The sequence below is a fragment of the Balaenoptera borealis genome, assembly GCF_965194805.1.
Source record: "Balaenoptera borealis genome assembly, chromosome: 4".
In the NCBI taxonomy this organism is placed as follows: domain Eukaryota; kingdom Metazoa; phylum Chordata; class Mammalia; order Artiodactyla; family Balaenopteridae; genus Balaenoptera; species Balaenoptera borealis.
Window position 1 is genome coordinate 109,398,913 of NC_138861.1, and position 19,442 is coordinate 109,418,354.

Sequence of the window (19,442 nt, forward strand, 5' to 3'; positions counted from 1 at the left end):
TAACAGGAGTTATGGCAGGTGTGGTGCCAGCCAGGCACACAGATAAACACTCAGCCAAAGCTTATTCTCTTTCCCTTTTAGCTTTTTTTTTTTTTTTCACATTAGCACTATTCATGGAGGTCCAAAATTCTCCCTTTTTATTTGTTTGTTTGTTTTGCCTCCCAAATCCTGAGTCTCGTCTGCAAAGTAAAAGAGAGAGAGGATGAGAGAGAGGGCTGTGAATTTTCATAATTTAAGGGTCTTTTTCTTTGACTTGATCATGGAAAGTGATGTATGGGAGCTGAGTGGAATGACAAAAGGGGAGAGAGAGAAGAGAGAAGAAAGACTTCACAAGAGCAAACCCAAAACTCAGCCCCTTTTGAATAATCATTAAGCAGCCTGTTGGAAGTTTCAAGTCCTCAAAAGATTTTTGGGATGAGAGAGTAACAACATGAATCTAGAAAATGTGGTACATTTTATCATAGATTTGAATTAGAGAAATCTTGGTTGGTTTTGCCTATTGTATTGGGGAGATAGGGAAAGGCACAAAGAAAAACAGAGAAACACTGCCCCCTGCTGCCTGTGTGGTAAATAGCAACACCGATGTAAAAAATTTCCGTGATCAAATAAAAACACTCACTCCCTAAATGTTTGCAAAGGAATCACTATGTGCAGATATTTGATTTTGTGGAATGCATTTTCCCATCCAAAGCTACCTTCAAAGGTTGTAAAAATGATCAAAGAACAGAGGCATGCTCTCCAATGATTATGTTCTTCACTGGGCTTTGTTTTTGTTTTTTTTTTAATTTATTTATTATTTATTTTTGGCTGCGTTGGGTCTTCGTTGCTGCTCGCGGGCTTTCTCTAGTTGAGGCGAGTGAGGGCTACTCTTCGTTGAGATGCGTGGGCTTCTCATTGCGGTGGCTTCTCTTGTTGCAGAGCACAGGCTCTAGGCACCTGGGCTTCAGTAGTTGTGGCACGCAGGCTCAATAGTTGTGGCTTGCAAGCTCTAGAGCGCAGGCTCAGTAGTTGTGGCACACGGGCTTAGTTGCTCCGTGGCATGTGGGATCTTCCCAGACCAGGGCTCGAACCCGTGTCCCCTGCATTGGCAGGCGGATTCTTAACCACTGCGCCACCAGGGAAGTCCCGGTTATTTATTTCTTTATCTGAACAGGAAATACATTGATGTGATTTTAAAATCAAAATGATATAAAAGTTATAAATTGAAAAAAATCTCACCCCTTGTTTTTGCCCTCCTAAACCATACCTATTTTTATTAGATTTTCATGTAAATACAAGCAATCGTGACTATATAATTTTTTTTCCTTCTTTCTCATACAATAGTCAGCTACTCAATATTGTTCTACATACTGCTTTTATCATGTAACACCATGTCTTGGAGATCTTTCCATTTCAGGACAGAGTAAGCTTCCTTGCTCTCTCCTCACAGAATATTTTAAATGTGGAAAGGACACATTGCCAGTTGCAAAACCCTATAAATTGGTTACATTATTGCAAAATGTGAATGATTTAAATTTTCTAATATAAAAATAACCTCCTTCAGCCCACACTTTCCCACAGACAAACACTGTCCACGGTCCTTTGTAATAACCTTGTCTCCTGGTTGTTATTTTTATTCTAGTGCTCCTGGTGATGACAATCTCTCACCTTGGTACCCACTGTGTTCCATGGCAGAACAGAGCTTTGCGTCACTGAACTTTAGAAGCTAGTGCTCAGAATTAAAAGAGCTTAATGTCACCAAGATTTCTATTAAAACACCCAAGGTGAAGGAAAAAGGCTTCCGCTTCAGCTGAAATGTTCTTGTAAAGGGCAAAGTGGAAAATACAAACACCACTGCCTTTTTGCTGGTTGGATACCACAGCCATCGGCGCCTCCTGAAAATGGTAGGGCTGCCAGCTCTTGATGGAAACCAGGTTTGGCTTTTTGTATTTGAAATGGCTAGAAAACAGTGTCTTCTAGTACAGATAGCAAGCCAGTGAGACTGTCAAGGTCAAAGAAAAACCCAATTATCCATAGCAAACACTGACCATACAATTAAATTATACCAGTCAGGAAAACGTTTGATCCTCTGCAACTGGGCTTTTCCAGAAAACTCACCCTGAATCAATCTGAGCCATTCATCAGCTTCTAGCTGACCAATTTCCTTCTGCCACCCAGCATCCTACAACATGTCTGTAGTAGATACTTCATGCTGACCCATATCCCCTTGGTCCACCCTAGAGGTCACCTGCAGCATCACAGGAAGTTCCCATGCACACAGATATCTTACCATCAAGGATTTGTTTCTACCTGAGGGCTTTTTCTGGCTACATAAGTATGCCCTGGAAAGTCCAGCCATGCAGCGCAGGACAAAAGTACCAGGGAGTTAAAATTCCCAAGCAACCCTCAATCACTGAGGGACAGGAGTTGGTAGATAAATATCCAGCCCTCTTGCCTCTTGCTGGGGCAATGCTGAAGTGTGTGGCACCCAGACTCTCAAAGGGACACCAGTGTGATTGAGTCCCAGGTACTGACAATAGTGACCCACTCATTAGTACATTCCTTATTGGCTTTTGTCCCTTCCCACTCTTTCACCTTCTTCCTGTGATCACTTCCTATGACAGTCTGGATCCAATCAGGAGACGGAGCACACAGTAACTTAAACAGAGGAAGTGTAATACAAAGAACCATTAACTATGATAAAGAGTAACTGTAAGAGACAAGTAAACTCTATAAGGCACCCTATGGCTTAGGCTGAACACCCACGGAAGGACAAAGTTGGGAGGAATCCAGACATCTTTGGAGAAGGTGTGGCTCAGTCCACAGTATAGTAGAGAAGTCTGCGGCTTTGGCTAGGCTAGAGCTGGTCTGGAGGTGCTGCAAGCAAGAAGCCACCCTCCAGAGTGCACATGGGGGAGCAGTCAATCAGCACCTGATTATGGGGATGTGGAGCCTGGGAGTCGGGGGGCATAGGAGTCCTTCGGAGCATGTAAGCTGTGCTCCTGGCTCTGGTTTCCATACCAAGGGGGCTGCATGAAGGTTATCACCACACCATGGCTCCAGGACCTTCCCCGAGTTCCAATGGGCAGGTTCAAACAGATGCTAATTAGGGAAGGGAGGGGATGAGGAGACAAGGGAGGAACAGTCAAGAAACAACAGTGCAGCCTTGGGGTAGCGTCCTGGTTCCCCCTCAAGGTATATAAAACAATATCTTCTGAGCTGTTTTGCAGATACTGAAACCCCCACCAGGTGGAGAAATTAATGGTATGCTGCCCACAAGCACTTAGACCCCAGACGGGTTGGAACCAGAAGGTTGATGTCACTGACTCACACTTACCTCACCACAAACCAATAAGAAGAATGTCCACAAGCTGATCAAGTCTTCTTTGAACCACTACTATAAAACTTCTCCCTACCCCCTTGGGGTGGGGAGGGAACACACAGTTTTGAGGGCATTAGCCCCCTGTGGCCCCCTTTGCCTGGCAAAGTAATAAAGCTATTTTTTTTCTACTTCACCCAAAACTCTGTCTCCGAGATTTAATTCAGTGTCGAGGTACAGAGGCTGGATTCGGCTTCAGGACCATATTTTGGCTTGTGGGCAGGTTCCACAGAATGTCCCCACACCCATAATTGAGCCTCATCTGGCACAGAAATGGCAGGAGACCCTCCTTCTCCAGTAATATCCCTCCAGCAGCCTTTACTGAGAAAGCTTAATATCATGCTCATGTTAAAGAAGAAATACTTAAAGGGATCCCTTTATCATACACCACATATTCAAGGGTGCATCAGATCTAAGAGGCAATAAATTGATAACAAAAACACCTCCCAAATAAACTATTTGCACCCAAATCCTTTTCTCAGGGTCTGATTTTGAAAGAACTCACATTAACAGAATGCCCATCAAACCTGATTTCAGTCTTGTTTCTGTGTGACTTAGATGAAGGGCCATAACAGCTCAGTGTCCCCATTTTCTCATATGTAAAATGGAGGTGATAATAAACAATTCCCACTTCACAGAGTGTTGGTAGAATGAAAAATCTAGACCATTCACCATGCATCTGGTACCAAATTTCATCCTCTTTCATCCTTATTTTCAAATCAGTTGCAGCCCCCAAATTTCTTCTTCCATCCTTTAAGTAAGAGGCTAAGTGTCAGGGTGCTCTGAGTTACCTAGCGCAAGACATTTTGTCCTTGACTGTGGCTTAGGACAGCTTTGGTGGGGAGGAGGTTAGAAGGACACTTTGCCCTGGAAAGGGACTCTTTGAAGCTTCAGAAACAACCGATAAAGACAAGTGCTTCTCTGTAGAGAAAACTTCAAATGGAGAAGTTCTCCCAGAAGAGGATACACCAATTTCTGTGGGCACTTAAATAAATGAGCTTTAAAGGGGTAATATAATAGCTACCTTGTGTTGAGATCTCATGATGTGTCAGGTATTCATAGTCATAATCCTGCTTAATCCTCACAACAAGTCTCTAAGGGAAAAGTTATTTTTAATTCCAATTTTGCAAATGATGAAACAGAGGCTCAGAAAAATGAAGCCATTTGCCTAAGATCAGAGTCAGGATTTGAACCCAAATCTGACTCAAAGCCCCAGCTCCAACTGCTGTGGTGGATGGAGTCCTGATTTACACTAAAGAGTCAGAAGATTGTGATCCATGATTAACCTTTAAGTCCCTGTGAGATCTGGGAGGAAGTTGTTCCTTTTTCAAGGGAGAGATTCCCTCATCAGTAAAATGAGGGAATTGAGTTAGAACCGTGATTCTTGTGGGGGTGATACCATCCCAAAGGATATTTTGTAAATTTATAGGAATAGTTGGCACTATGATGAGAAGATGCTCAAAGGCATTTCATGGTTGAGTACCAAGAAGAGTAGACACCCTATACGATGCTTGGAATAATCCTGTCCAATGAAGAATATGCTTCATGCCATGTATATCCCACAAAACATTCTTCTTGCTGAAAAGTTTATCTAAACCTAGACCCCAGCACCATTTTACATAAAAAATAAAGCATTCTTATACAGTTTTAATATACAATGAATTTTTCAGAGCCAATTGGGGGAAGATTGTGCTTTTTTTATTAAAAAGTTTAGCAAGCATTGGTCACCATTTGGAGAATCATATCACTGACACCAATGCAACTCATGATAGGAGTTAGCAGAACATTGCCCCTCTCTCACTTTGCATTTGTACTGATCATATGTATAGTATCTGTTGCAAGTATCTGTGTATTTCCTTATGTCTTCCAATATAGAAGTCCCCAGACATTTGTATATTGAAATACTCATTACCTTACTAGAAATTACTTTCCTTTTATGTTTCCTTCACAGAAAAGTTAGGACACCAAATTGATTAAAAAGAAAATGTATGTGTAGACAGGTTGTATTATCTGTGAACTTTGTTTTGAGATATTTAAGGAGGCATTATAAAAGACTTGTTTTGAAAGGGGAACTCGGGGCACAGGGAGAGAGGTTCTGACCTCTCTGTTCAGTGAAACATGGCAGCCCCCAATACAAAGCCAAGAATCAAGATGCACAATATGCATATATTTTCATTTACTCAAAAATAACTCATTAGCACCAACTCTGAGCCAGGAATTGCTGTGGGTTCTGGGATGCCATAGAGATCAAAAAGACTCAAGCCCCTGATATTGTAGAACTCTCACTGGAAAAGGCAAAGGCTCATATCTACCAAAGCTAAATATTCTCCTAACCTATAGCTCAGTAATTCCACTACTAGGTATGTACTCTGGAGAGATAAGGGTACATTCCCACACAAAGGCATTACAAGAATGTTTATAGCAGCTTTATTCATAACAACCAAAAACTGCAAACAACTCAAATGGCCCCCAAGAAGAGAATGGATAAATAAATTGTGGTGTATTCATACAGTGGAGTAGTACACAGCGATTAAAAAAAAAAAAAAAGACAAACTACTAATACCACAGCATAGATGAATCTCACAGACATTTCGTTGAAGAAGCAAGACACAAATGTGAAATTACTATATAATTTCACTTATATGAAATTGAAGAACAGTCAAAATTAGTCAATGTTGATAAGTATCAGAATAGTGGTTGTCTTTTAGTGGAGAGGTTATTGACTAGGAAAGCACACAGGGAACTTTCCAGAAAGGTGAGAAAATTCTGTAACTTGGTCTGCTTGATGGTTTTACAGGTGTATCTAAATTACCTAGGTGTAATCAAAAGTTCATCAACCGGACACTTAAGATTAATGCACTTTGACAAACCTTAAAATATCCAAATTTCACCTCATTTAAAAAAAAAGACTCTATTTGAACACCCCAATTTAAAGTTAGTAACTGCAAACAAAACGTCTCTGAGGTCAGACAGATTTGGGTTCAGATCTCATTGCCAGTATTTTCTACATTGTGAGACCTTGAGAAAATTACTTATCCTGTCTGAGCCTCCATTTTCTCATGTATAAAATGAGAATAATAATTCATCCCTTTCCAGTTGGCTGAGAGGATTACAGACGTAACGTATGTAGAAGTGCTACCACTGTCCTTATGCTTCTCCAGGAATTTCACACTCCATTAGCTTTGACTTCCCCAAAGCAGGGTTTGTGTCAGTGATGGCAAATGTAGGACATTCGTGTGCCCCATTGCCCACTCCTGAGCCCTAGGACATGGCTAATCAACTATGACACTCTTCCCCGCTGACCCTTAAAATCCATCTCCACACAGTTCTCCCTGAAGCGGCACACTCCGTGAGAGCTGACATATGAAATAAAACCTATTTGCTATCCTGACCTACATCACATTCATCTTTGCCTTGTCTGCAGCATCTAGCACAAAGACCTGTCGAGCTTGTAAAAAAATGGAAAAAGAACTGATATTTACTCAGCATCTAAAACTCAACATACTCAAGCCAGGTGTTTTTTATGTTTTTAATGGTACCACTTAAATCCTCACAAAAATTCTATGAAAGAAGCATAATTCTTGTTGAGTAACCAGAGAGAGTAAGACCCAAGCTTATTTAAGTGACACCAGTCCACAGGTCAGAGGCAGCTAAACCAGGTTCAAATCCAGAGTCTAACGCCTAAAGTCTGTCTGCCATGGCATGCCATGCTTCATTAACTTGAATGTGCAGTGCATGTCTAACATTAGAAAATAGACAATTGTGGATGAATCATCCAGAATCCAGAACAAGGAAATAGACATGTATTTTACCATTAGGAGTGAGTTAAAAAGAGAATATAGAAAATGATTTCATGCCAAGGAGTAAATAAAAATAAGTGAGGTCTGATAATTTAAAAGAAGCAAGACATAATCAACAGTCTGCAAGATTAACAATTTATTGGCTGCTAATTCTGCAGATTGGCTTTTTCAAGCACGAGCCCATTGGGTATTCTGCTAATGGAGCAGAGAGCACCTTGGCTAATCCTGTGAAGTGCAGCTGCCCACACTCTGCAGAGCCCTGCCTGTGTTTCTTGCTTTCAGTTTGGTCTGCTTTCCTGCCAGTTTCATGTATCTCATCAGAGACCAGAGGTGGGAAAGCAGAGATGCTCCTTGACAAAGCAGAAGTCTTTGCAGTGGAGGACCAAGAGGACCAGTGAGCCCAGACCCCAGGCATGTCAGGACCACTGTTTTGAGTCTGAAAATACACATTGCAATGGCTTCTCTCCTGGGGAGACAGAGGGAACAAGAGAAAAGACTGGGAGGGAGAAGAATGCTAGAATGTCAAAGCCAGGAGAGCCTGCAGAAGCCATTTTTCCTGTCTTCCCAAATGTCAACAGGTTTGCCATATGCCATATGATCTGTACTATTAATGAATGACGTATTCTCTTTCTTTAAATAAGCCCGTTTATTTGACTACATTTAGCCTCATCCTAAGCTATAGATCAATAAAATCATACACTTGATGTGTTGGTTATATTTTCCTTATAGATATTAAAATAAACATGGTAATTATGATAATTTTAAATGTTTATCCAAAACCACAATGAGATACCACCTTACACCTGTCAGGATGGCTATTATCAAAAAGACAACAAATAACAAATGTTGGCAAGGATGTGAAGAAATGGACCCCCTGTGCACTGTTGGTAGCAATATAAACGGTGCGGCCACTATGGAAAAAAAGTATGGAGATTCCTCAAAAAATTAAAAATGGAACTATCATATGATCCAGGAACTCCACTTCTGGGTACTTATCCAAAGGAAACAAAAATACTAACTCGCAAGATATATGCACCTCCATGCTCATTGCAGCATAATTTAGGATGGCCAAGCCATGGAAACTACCTAAGTGTCCCTCAATGGATGAATGGATAAAGAAAATGTGGTATATGTACACAATGGAATATTATTTAGAGAAAAAAAGAGTGAAATCCTGCCATTTGCAGGGCCTTGAGAGCATTATGCTAAGTGAAATAAGTCAGACAAAGACAAATATCATATGATCTCACTTATAAGTGGAATCTTAAAAACAAAACAAAACAAGATACCAAACTCATACAGAGAACAGATTAGTGGTTGCCAGAGGTAAGGTGGGGTGAGAAAAATGGGTCAAGGAAGTCAAAAGGTACAAACTTCCAGTCATAAAATAAATAAATCTTGGATTTGTAATCTACAGCATGGTGACTAGAGTTAATAATACTGTATTGTATATTTGAAAGTTGCTAAGATAGTAGATCTTAAATGTTCTCACCACAAGAAAAATTGTAAATATTTGTGGTGGTGAATGTCAACTAGACTTATTCTGGTGATCACTTTGAAATATATACATATATCAAATCATTATGTTGTAAACCTGAAACTAATATAATATTATGTCAAGCATATCTCAATAAAAAAAAAATGTTCATCCATATATCACATAAAACCAGCTTGAATCCCTCTAATGGGACAAGTACCACAGCATTGAGAAATACTGATAAAGTTCATCAGATTCTAGCATTTCTTTTCTTTAGCAGCAGAAATTAAGTGGTAATAGAGGATTCTGAGGAACCCCAATCTATCCAATAGATAGCACAGAGAAGCTTTGATGAAAGTTGAGTAAGATGGCCAGGAAACCCAGCTCCTTAACATCCTTACTGCCGCCCATCCTGCCCCAAGCCCCCGAGTACCCTTGTAGAACACCCAAAGCTCAACAGCAGTATTTGAACACTGCCCTAGCTCCAGCCTTTTGTTGTACAGAGGAAGAAACTAAGGCACAAAAAAGAGAACTAATGACAAAATATTGCATACAAAATTATTGCAGAAATAGATCTTGAACACAGGGCCTCTGACATACCTCTGGAGATCTGTGCACTGTCCTGTGCCCTGGAAAACCTTCAACCCTGGGCCAAAGAGATGACACATGGCCTCCCTCCACCTCTATCTCCTTCCACGTCTTCTGGTTTGAAGCAACCTTTGAGGTGAGAGAAAAGGAAATCTATGACTAGAAGCGAAGGCAGTGAGGTGGGATTTGGACCATTATGGCTATGGTGCTGCTTGGTCTGAAAGCTCTTTGGACTGAGAATATAAGACTGATGCATGAGAACCTCAGGGAAACTGACACAGCTCAATACATCTGTACCATTTGGGCCCCCTATTTCTCCCTTGAAGAACATTCCAAGTAGTTGAAGCATCTAGAAGCATGCCACAAACTCAAATCCTATTTCAGAAGCACTGAAGAATAATTTGAGATAGCTTCCATACTTCTGTCTCCTTCCTCACCTGCAGCTCCTCTCTGACCCACCCCTGTCAGCCATGCCCCTCCATCCTCCCTTCTCTGGATCTTTCTCTCTAGAGGCATCCAGCATCTTTTCCCTCGCAGAGCACCCCAGCTTCTGCATATCTCCTCCCCACCCACTGTGCTGCTCCACACAAGACAGACAGCACAGCCCACCTTGCTGATGATGGAGTCTTCCTCCTCCAAAGGCTGGAGATGGCATCAGAAAATAATAAAACTTGAACCATTTTTCTTTCTACCAGATTTTAGCTCTATATAAGGAATCATTTTCCAACAGCCAGAACTTCCCAAAAAAGGTGAGTTGGCCCCTTCAGGCAATGGTGTGCCTTCACCTCCAGGGGATCACTTGAGAAGGCATCCTTGGAAGATTCTGATCTCAGATGGGAAATTTCACTGGATATCCACTAATACCTCCTTCCAACTCTAGAGTTTTCTGATTCAACAGGGGTCTGTGGCCTTTGGGTTGCAGCAAGGGGGAAATCTGAGGCAGTTTTGGGAAGCATATGTGAGAAGCATCTTTGACTCTAGCACAGAGATCATTAAACTTTTTCTGCAAACAGCCAGATGGCACAAACTTTAGGCTTTGCACGTCATACGATGTTGTTCGTTGCAATTACTCAATTCTGCTATTGTATCAGGAAAGCAGCCATAGGCAATATGTAAACAAATAAGTGTGATAACGTTCCATTAAAACTTTATTTACAAAATAGGTGGCATTGACATAGTATGAGTGTGTTTCATGTTTGGTAATTGCAATCATTGTTGCTTTTGTTGTGGTCATCCATGTGCAATGCTTGGTGTCAGTCTATTTATCTCTTGTAAAAATAAAATACAGTGTGTGTGTGTGAAAAAAAAAATAGGTGGCAAATGAGTCTTAACTTATTTCAAAATAAAAAGGTAAAAACAGAAATTGGCAGCAGGCTAGATTTGACCTGCTGGCTATAGTTGGCCAATGCTTGCTCTAGAGGAAACTTATCCACCTGAATACCTCCCTCTCCCTTCTTGCTTCATCCACTCAACCACTGAGCCAAGTCAGCACTACCTCCAGAATATGTCTCATGGCCATCTATAAGAGAGACAAGCCAGCACCTTAAGTAATCAAACCCACATATTCCATAGTTAGCAACTGCAGGAAGACCCCCAAATTGACCTTCCTTTGAGAGACATGCATGCATTTCTTAAAATGTCAGTGGTAGAAGTGCTTAGCCCTTCAACCAGGAGAACTGTTGTACGTTTAGGGGTGCTAATTATAAGCTCCTCCCTTCCAGATTCCTGAGAAATAGACAGCAGACCCAAGGAACCAAATGAGAATCAAGATCCAGCACTGCACTTTCCTAAAAGGCCAGGCAAGTACAAATAGCTTCAATATTTAGGGCTTTGGGTTTAACATGTTGGAGAACATGGCTCAAACCAGACCTTCCCCAATTTTACTCCTAACCCCTTGAAGACATTTGGGTCTATTCAGAGGAGAACCAAAGTTCCAGAACCAACTCAAACCCATCTGACCAAAAGTTGCTTTCTTGAATTATTATAACCAGAGCAGGAGGGAAAGACAGCAAGTAATACTTGGGCCCACAGCTCTGCATTTAAGTGAAGAGGCTCCATTACTCTAATTAATGTGACTACCCTTATTGGTGATAGGGTAAGAACCTGGAACCACTGAGTTGTATTGGTCAGGGGTCTGGATCCCTATATTGACTACCGTACAGAGGCAGGAAGAGGAGGGGAGATAACTTGGTCCTGAGGTACCCACTTTTCAAAGGGACAACTCTGATTAGATGCTGATGAGCATTCATAATTAGTAACAGTGACAGTAAGGCATTACAAATTGCTCTTTCTGCATCTTTTCTCACTTATTTTCTGCCACCCTGTGAGGTTGCCATTCATGTCAACCCCCTTTACATATAATGGGCTGTCCAGAGGAGCGTAAATCCTAGACTTAATTGAAACTAAGAACACTGCCATCTTGGCTATTTTATGTGATTTCTGTGCTCAGGGTAAAAACTTGAACTTACTTTTGGGGCAAGTTGTCTTTTATCTTGGAAACAATCATTTCAGCAGTCCCTTTGAGTTACAGGTGTGCAAAGTAAGTGCATTCCTACCCATTGATTTTGGGAAAGGGACTTCTTCGGTGGAGATGGGGTTTGGAAAGGGCCTGGGTTTAGAAGAGGCTGATACGTAAATTCAGAATGAATCCTCTCTCATACAACAGTTTACATATGTGAAACTACATGGTGGGTCAAGGAGCCTTCTGCGAGAAAATAGTTTGGTATTTATCTACTTATTATATTCTTTAGAACACATCTGACAAGGGTGGGCCTACTTGAGGCCAGACGGTGGGAAGAAAGAGAAGGGTCTCCAAGAGGAAATTCATCAAGAGGGAGGAGTGTGGACTGGGCAACCCAGGCAAAGGCTGTTGAAGCAGCTGGTTCTGGGCAGTGAGTGCTTTAGCTCATGATACTGCTCTCTGGGGGATGGGCTGGGCCTTAGGGAATATGGTTGCTTCTGTGTGAAATGAAAGAGCTGACCTCTGATGGGCCGCACCCCTGGCAACCCAGGCCCATTGGACAGAAGAGTATCCTTGACCAAGGGTAACCCAGGAGAAGGAGCACTGTCCACTGTTCTCTGTGGAGCCGCGGCAAGAGCTGACATTTCTCCTGACCACAGGGACTGCCCAGCTTCAGCAAGGGCCAGGCATCCCAGGTTTTGTTCTTCTCACCTGCAGAGCAGCAATAGGGGTTCTTGGGCTTCCCAGGAAAGGTCTCTGAAGACAGGGTGTGGGTGTGGGAGAGCCTGCACTGCCTGCTGATCTGAACAGGTGAAGGATGGCAGTCACAAAGTGACTGTTAGCAAAAGAGATTCATTTTGCATTTGTATGAGCTGTTGAGGTCTAGGGACTTCCAGCTTCTGAGCATGTGAGCCAACTGAGGCTTAGAGAGGCTTGCTTAATAATAGGATCTCAGCCATTCTTAACTCTCACTGCACACAGAATTACTGGGGAAGTCCTGAAACAGACTGATACTTGGGCAGAACCCAGCCGAATTGAATCAGTCTTTTGGACTAGAGCCAAGGAATCAACTACATTTGAAAAGTTCCATAGGTGAATCTAATGTGTAGGAGGTTGTGAAGTACAGGACTAACCTAAGGCAGATAGATAGATAGATGATAGGTAGATAGATAGATAGATAGATATAGATAGCCCCATTTTATGGAAGCTGAAGGTTAGAAAGTCAAATAAGTAGCCCAAGGTAATTAAGCTGATAAGCTTCAGAATCATATGTCAAATCTAGGTCTGACTGATTGCTGACCCCATATTGATTTTACTCTATCATGTTACCTTGAAGATTCTGGAGAATGAGGAAAAAGGAACCAAGATAGAAGAGAACAGAAAGAACCCCCCAAAGACTTCAGCTTCTTACCAGTTAAAAACATCCTTGCAGCGAATAAAACGAAGATGTTGCACAGAGACACAAAAATCTTCCTTCTTCATGTCAGTGAAAAGCCATCCAGGCCAACTCAACATACTTCAAGAAAGGTTTCTTTCTCCCACTTCTTTCCAGGCGAAAAGCTTGTCAAGCTCCTTGCACTTGTAGTTACTTCACTGGGAGGCAGGCCTTGAATGAAACGGAGAAAGTGTGGTTGTTGTGGCTTGGATTACAAAGGAATCCCACCTGGGCCAGGGCTCCCAGCCTCATTGAGCACAGGCAGAAACAGAGCGCCATCTTGTGGGGAAATGGTGCAAGCCAGGCTGGTTCAGGGCTTTGGACCAGAAATGTGAAGCCTCTAGACCCTAGCACATTACAAGTGCCTCAAGGGCAAGAGTCCTCTGAGTGTCTGTGAACACCTAGTAAATAATAATATCATTTTAATTAGAGCCATCGCTTATTGAAACTTACAATGCACCAAGTTCTAAGCAAAGCCTTTCCTGAGTACCCTCCCCATCCCATATACACTTGCAAACTCTGATGTTGGCAATATTATCCTCACTATAGTGATATGGGTCTAGAGATGTGGATAACTGACCAGCCCAAGTCACAGAGTTAGTAATGGATCTGGGATTCAACTGAGGGGAAAATAATAGTAAACTTCATTTCCACTAGGAATGTGGGGTCTGTTTGACTACAGAACTCTTGGCAGTGTATGTGACACAGGAAAAATGCAGGCAGGAAACCAAATGCCAGCAAAAACCTGTCCTGGAAACCATCCCACTGTTTTTTCATGTCCTCTTGTTCTATAACTAGGCAGAAAAACAAGAACCAGAAGGGCACTTGCAGGTGTGTACTGCTGAGTGTTTAAAAACTGGCTCTATGGGGTATGAAAGCCCTGATTTGTGGCATTTGCCAATTTCTGTGGTATAAATACTCCCACGGTGGCCAGTTTCAAGCTACCAACTTGGCATCAACTACTTCACAAATTTCCTGAAAATTTAACATGAGCTTATTTAAACTGGTTCCAGTGCATCCATGGAATCGATTTCATTCTAAGAGAATGATGCTCGTTAGCTAGAAGTAGGGACTTCCCCCATCCTCCAGTCCAAAATAACCCTGAGTATTTTGTTGGTTTTTTTTTTGGCTGCGTTGGGTCTTCGTTGCTGTGCGCGGGCTTTCTCTAGTTGCAGTGAGTAGGGGCTACTCTTCGTTGTGGTGCACGGACTTCTCATTGCAGTGGCTTCTCCCGTTGTGGAGCATGGGCTCTAGGCGCGAGCTTAGTTTCATCAGCGGCATGTGGGATCTTCCCAGACCAGGGATCGAACCTGTGTCCCCTGCATTGGCAGGTGGATTCTTAACCACTGCGCCACCAGGGAAGTCCCAATCCAGACTGTTTTAGCAGCCTTCAATGATCTCATTCAGGATTTTTCTCACAAGGGCTAATACATTGTTTACTTCAGCTTGGCAGACTCATACAATCTGGCTGTATGTTTGGCATTAATCATAGACACTAATGATTTAAATCTCTGGGCTTGGAAGCACAGAAGATTCAAGTAAGTGATGTCCTAGACCAGAAGAAAAGATTTTGTGAATCTTGACAAATAGGAGAAAAGGTCCATTCTAGTTAGGATTGGTTCAGTTAGTGAAAAAACAAATTAAAACCCTTAAAAATCAGAAAGCAGAGTAAAGTGGAGATGAACTACACATACATCTTGGGTGGAATAAAGCGAGGTTACAATGAATTATATAATACCAGCCTTTAAAAATCAATATAAAATAAAACAGATAACAATGGAATTGCAGTAAAAGAAAGTATGATTACTGGGGACTGTGCCATCCCTCAGGTTCAGAATTGCTTTGCTTCTTCTTGGAAAACTAGCTTAAGTTGAGTTTGGTCTTCCTGGGGGTAGCACAGTGGAGTGCTTAAATGCATAGGCTTTGGGTGGAAATCTGTGGCGTTGACCAAGTTACTTAACATTTCTAAGGCTCAGTCTCCTTGTCTGTAGAATGGTGATATTAATGATGTATAAACATTTATCCACATTTCATTTCAAGCTTGTTGGCAAAGGGAAAGACTTTAAAAAAAAAAAAGCTAGTTCAAATATTTCCTTTGGGGAAGACACCAAAAGTGACTTAAACTCCACTCAACTAAACTTTTAAAAGAGAAATGTCTGGTTTGAAGGTTATTAGGAAAGCATGTGGCTTAAACAGTGTTGTACCTTTGAATATACGGTTAAGGGTTACTGGGCACATCTAAACAAGAGCAGAGTGGAGTCAATCTAACTTCCCAAAAGGAATCTAAATTGCTTTAAAGTCCATCAGAAAAATACTCCGGAGCTTTATTAGGAATGCTAGATCCTTCCCAAAGAGGCTGAAAATCATGTCAACCCACAAAGTTGTGCCCCAGATCAGGTTTGGAATGATTTTCTTTCACAGTAACCATCACATAGGGCTGGTGTGAGGATTATATGAAATGGTAACATCAGCTAAAACATACAGAGTGTTCTTCCTGTGCCAGAACCAGTGGTGAACATGTTACATCCATTATGAAATCATGTCATTCGCCAGTTCCCAATTCTCTAGGGGTTTTTCATTGCACTTAAGACAAAACATGTTTCCTATCCTTGTGGTCAAAGCCCTTCGTGATCTGATTCCACATGCTACTACTCTACCCCAATATCCTCCGGCTGCAATGACCATATTTCTGCTCCTCAAACACATCAAGCTGATTCCTGTCCCGGGACCTTAGCATTAGCAGTTCTTCCTGCACCAGCTACTCCTCATTTCCTCATGGCTGACTTCACTGCGACATTCAGATCTGAGAATGACCTTCTCTAACCTGTGAGCTGCTGTCCAGTCAACCTCCGCTGTATCTCTCTACTTCATCTTAGGCAGAGTACTTATCTCTTCTTGATATTTTATTCACGCATTCGTTTGTTGACCAGTTAATTCCACTAGAATGGAAGCACTGGTAGGGCAAGCGCTTGTCTGCCTAGCTTACCTGCTTTCTCTCCCATGCCTAGAATATTTCCTGGCACATAGAAGGACCCCAAACATATTTGCAGAATGAATGAATTATCTCAGTCAGTCTTCCCCAAACCCTATGGTAGGTCCATTTGTGTATTTCACAAATAAGAAAACAAGACACGGAGAGGTTGAGTGATTTGCCCACAGTCGTAAAGCTAGAAAACAGCAAAGCAAACCCAGTTGTGGCTCCAAAGGCCTCAGGCTCCACCTCTTCATCATCATGCCTGTAAAAATAAGCTTCCTCACTCACCCTTCCTGTTTTATATATTACACATTTAGTCTAGGAAATGGAAGTAAATCTGCCTTTGCTTTAGACTTACTTTAAATTAGCTCCTCTGCCATTCGTTAGTCAAAATGCTATCTACTGTTTTATGTAAATCTAAATTAAGGAAAATGCCCACTTCAGGAGTGAATATGCCTTTAATTGTATGAATATATATTTTCTAGTACTGCCCTAGATTAAGGTACTTAAGGTACTTAACTTGTTCAGGCCTTCCATCCCCTCTGCCCATCCAGCATCCATCATTTCTTTCAAAACCAAGTTCCAGGCTGCCTTCCTGTAGATGGCTTCATTGATTAATTCAGTCCATTCCAGCCACCCTCCCACAAATGTACACATTCATTTTCTTCCACTTTGTCCTCATTTTGTTACCGAATGCAAGTTCGTGTACTGGACGCACAGTGAGGCTGAACAAACCGAAACGTCGGAGTTTGGAGCAGAGAAAGGTTTATTGCAGGGCCAAGCAAAGAAAATGAGTGGATTGTGCTCAAAAACCTGAACTCCCCAATGGTTTTCAGGGCAAGTTTTTATAGGCAAAAGTTGGGGTGAGGGCTGCAGGGTGTGTGACTTTCTTCTGATTGGTGGGTGGTGAGGTAAGTGGGGGGTTCCAGGATTGTGAATCATCAGCCTCCTGATTTCAACCAGTCTGGGGTTCCAGCATGTAGTTACCATCTTCTGAAACAGGAGGGAGCAGGCAGGGCACAACTTTTAAAAGAATGACATAGCCATAGGACATGACAAAAACTGGTTAGAACTAACTAGATCCAAGATGGTGGAAGATTTGACTTCCAGTAGACCTTAAGCCTCATTATATGCTCATTGTAATACATTAGCTAAATGACACAACCATCGGCAGCATGACAGTTCAGAGCTAATCATGAAAGGCCAAAAAGTGGGTGGTGGCCCAATTCCTGGGAATCCCCACTCTTTCCCCTGAAGTAGTTGGAATAATCCTCCCACTCATTAGCCTATGAAATTACCCAGCCCATAAAAACTAACCACGCCATATTTTGGGGCCTCTCGCCTTCCCAGATGGCCCACACTCTGTCTGTGGAGTGTGGTTCTCTCTAAATAAATCCACTTCTTACAGATCACTTTGTCTCTCACTGAATTTTTTCTGCCATGAGACATCAAGAACCTGAGTTTCATTAAGTCCTGAGACCAGGTGTGTGATCTCAATTAAAAGACCATGGGTTCAAGTCCCAATCTTACTTGCACAGTTTCACTTCTACCTGGGTGGGGGCCTTAGTTTCTCTAGAAGAACTCAAAGATATTGTTATGTATCTCCCTTGAGGAGGAACCAGGATCCTGCTTCAATAGCCCGCACTATCCTTTTTCGATTGCTCCTCCTTCATTTCTTCATTCCCTTACTTCCCTGATTAACAACTCTTTGAATCTGCTCTTTGGTATTCAGGAAGGTCTAGGAGGCTGAAGCCTTTATCCTGCAAATAAGAAACTGGGGACATGAAAAGGCTTTTGTACCTGGGAGGGCCCTACGGGGTCCTGCTTAATTTCAACTTCTACATTACCCAACTCCTCTTATTTTATTTCATACATGTATTGTGTGTGCATAACAAGCATGTTTTGTCTTTATAATCAGTGTGTTAGCTCCCTGAGACTGTGGCCCATGCCCATTAGGCTTCCTATTTTAGGGAAATCTACTTAGAACCAACAAGATGGTATAGAATTCCTATACAGTTGGCCTAATAACAGAAAACATGTGCATATAAATGAAAGTACACTTTCTTCCCTCTTCCTTCCTTGTTCTGAAAGTTCTGAATTTGGGGAACAATACAAATGCTTTCTTTATTGCAAAACTCACTGTTTAACCACCATTGTAACTTGTTCAACATATTTACCACACCAAAGTATGTGTTTCTAATAACCTAAAATAGTAAAAATTCAAATTTATGTTTAATCTAAAAGAATCTTAGCCGTTACTCAGCCTTTTATTATGTTTTTAATGGTTACCTGAATCTCACCTGTTAATTATGGTCTCTTCTTATCACAGAAAAAGAGTGGTGCAAAACATTTCAACACAGACTCCTTACTTAAATCCAGAAGAGTACAATTGTCAGTTTAGTATTCATTGTCTGAAAGAATTATTTGATGAGTATTTTTATTCAATTTTCTTTCAAGAAGTAAGCATAACTTCTCTTTTTCCAAGTAACTCATATCTCTTGAGACACATGATTCAACTCTATGAAAATCATTCTTGAGTCAAATCTTTCTAGCAAGAAAGTTCTTGCTTTTGAAATGAAGGAGGACCCTGCGAGGCTCTCCCAGTTACAAACGTCTTTCCATGACCCCTGTTTCTTGTTTGCAGGGAAAAGGTGTCAGCCTGAGTTCCAAAGGGCAGATTCAAACGGTTACTAATTAGAGAAGGGAGGGAATGCAGAAACAAATGAGGAGCAGTCAAGAAACAATGGTGAAGCAATAAAGCAGCGTCCTGGTTCCTCCCCAAGGAATATACAAAACAATATTATCTTTGACTTCTTTTGCAAGAACTAAGGCCCCCGCCCAGGTGGAGGATGGTGACTTCAGGCTGAGCACAAGATTCCCAGAACACCACCCTGTTACCTCACCACCAACCAGTCAGAAGAAAGTCACACACTCTGCAGCCCTCACCCCAAATTTTGCCTATAAAAACTCTTCTCTCAAAACCATCAGGGAGTTTGTTTTTTTTGAGTACAAGCCACTCATTCTCCTTGCTTGGCCCTTGCAATAAACCTTTCTCAGCTCCAAACTCCAATGTTTCAGTTTGTTTGGCCTCACTGTGCATGGGGCACGTGAACTTGCATTTGGCAACACTTTTAAAGAGTTGTCCCCACCCAATCCATGGCCTCACTGGAGTAACAGAGGCACTAATATTAAAAAGCAAGCCATGTGGCTTAAAGAATATCAGATTTGTATTGATGTTTTGAAGTATGCCAGCATGGATTAGTAGGAAGTGTCAAGCCAAGGCTCAGTTTACAAAGGGGGCAAACGGTGACAAATGCTGATATTCACTAGGTTCCTGTGCCCATGGCAC

General features: G+C 41.8%; 2 long non-coding RNA genes across 2 annotated transcripts in view; both read right to left on the reverse strand.

Annotated features, from left to right (window-relative positions):
• The window catches only part of LOC309627530, a 439,048-nt gene that overhangs the window by 100,912 nt on the left and 318,694 nt on the right, over window positions 1-19,442 (reverse strand). The window lies entirely within an intron of this gene.
• The window catches only part of LOC309627522, a 67,383-nt gene that overhangs the window by 41,712 nt on the left and 6,229 nt on the right, over window positions 1-19,442 (reverse strand). The window contains exons 3-4 of the long non-coding RNA XR_014243786.1: window positions 13,096-13,290; window positions 9,236-9,352 (exon numbers count right to left, since the gene is read on the reverse strand). This is a non-coding gene — a long non-coding RNA (uncharacterized lncRNA). The remainder of the gene's footprint in view (window positions 1-9,235; window positions 9,353-13,095; window positions 13,291-19,442) is intronic.